General features: G+C 58.1%; 1 pseudogene across 1 annotated transcript; it reads left to right on the plus strand.

The window, feature by feature from the left end:
* The first annotated feature begins 6 nt into the window (after positions 1 to 6).
* LOC113223366 lies at positions 7 to 1,505 on the plus strand (annotated as a pseudogene). The gene has a single exon (XR_003308722.1). The product of XR_003308722.1 is annotated as an uncharacterized LOC113223366 (transcript).
* The last annotated feature ends 169 nt before the right edge of the window (positions 1,506 to 1,674 follow it).

The following is a 1,674-nucleotide window of genomic DNA, read 5'->3' on the forward strand; positions in this document are numbered from 1 at the left end:
CTCTGTCTGTGCTTCAGTTTGCAGGACAGATGGCGGCTCTGTGTTCCCGGGACGACTTCCTCGGCAGCTTCTGTCGCTACCACCTCACAGAACCCGGGCTGGCTAGCAGGCACCTGCTGAGCCCCGTGGTGCGGAGGCAGGTGGCCGGCCACATCCATGGCCCCAGGCTCAGCCTGCGCTTCCTGGGCAGTTACCGAACGCTGGTCTCGCTGCTGCTGGCCTTCTTCATGGCCTCTCTGTTCTGCGTCGGGCCCCTCCCATGCACGCTGCTGTTCACCCTGGGCTACGTCCTCTACGCCTCTGCCATGACCCTGCTGACCGAGCGGGGGAAGCTGCACCAGCCCTGAGGGTGTCAGCTGCCTTCAGAGCAGGCTGGGGGGATTTGCCACGCAGCGCCACCCTTGGGCCTGAGAGGACCTGGGAAGCCCCTCCAGGAGGGAACACGGTCATCCTCGGGCTTCTGGAGCAGGGTTCCTGCAGCCGCAGAGGCATCTGGAGGAAACGCAACCAAGAAGGGAAGGCAGGCGGGGCCCAGCAAAGGAGTGGCTACCAGGGCTCAACAACCATGCTCTGTGACAGCGCAGAGCTCAGCGCCGGCCCCTCCCTCCCTCCCTCCACCAAGGACTCATGGCCCAGCCAGCTCTCGGGGCCTTTTTCCAGCGCCCATTTGGGTACTCTGCCGCTAAGCTTGGGAGCCAGCCTGCCAACAGCCACCTGGCCTGGCCTCCCGACTGGCTGGCCTTGAGGTGGGCAGAGCGGGTTGTGGCGCCTCCTCTCCCTGTGTGGGACCAGGACGGTGGCTCAGCCTCCACTCCAGGGAAGAATCAAAGTTTCTAGAGTCGTGAGAAAACTATTGAGAGTGGCTGTCCTCTGATTCTTCACTGTGAGGGGCATTCTTCATGTTCTCCCAGCTCTGCTAAGACTGGGCCATAGAATTCCATGTTTCAGGAGCCTAAGACCCTCCCAGAGCCGAGGTGCTTCACCGCAGACCCCAAGCCATCGAGCACATCGCCCAGAGCAGTGGCCAACATCATGGACCCCTGTGCCTTGTCACAGATGGGTGCCGGTCCTCAGGTGTTGCAGACACTGCTGGGTCCATGGGGTCAGATTCTGCCGGTTTCTGCTCTGCAGCCAAAGATGGTCAGAAGCATTGTCGCTTCACTAACATCAAGTGCTCAAAGACATGGCAACCGTTTGATGGTACTTAAGTATTCAAAATGGACGACAACTGCAGATTCTCTGACAGAAACCAGCAGGGGGTCTTCACCTTCCTTCACCCCACAGATGACACACCAGGGACAACAGCATCTCAGTGGTGATTTCCAAACCAAGCCTTTGTTTTTGGTGTGGGGGTTTAGGGGTTTGCTTTCATGTTTTTCAAATTGTAAATGTTGGGCTTTGTATTTTGATGTAAACAGAATAATGGCATTTTAGGGCCTGTGACCAAAAATCAAGCTTGTAACTCAACCATGGATCTGAATAAACCTGTCCTTCTGAGTCTTCTGGCACCTGGGCTCAGTCTCCAGGAGGTTCACCTGTACAGAGTCCCTGAGCACACGGGGGCTGCAGGAACAACTGCTGGGCACCCTGTCGGCCCCTCCCTGCAGTGTCCACAGGCCTGGGCCTCTGGCTTCCTATTCTTTCCTCTCTCAGAGGCACAGTAGACTTTGCCCC

The sequence above is a fragment of the Piliocolobus tephrosceles genome, unplaced genomic scaffold (assembly GCF_002776525.5).
Source record: "Piliocolobus tephrosceles isolate RC106 unplaced genomic scaffold, ASM277652v3 unscaffolded_41073, whole genome shotgun sequence".
Taxonomy (NCBI): Eukaryota; Metazoa; Chordata; class Mammalia; order Primates; family Cercopithecidae; genus Piliocolobus; species Piliocolobus tephrosceles.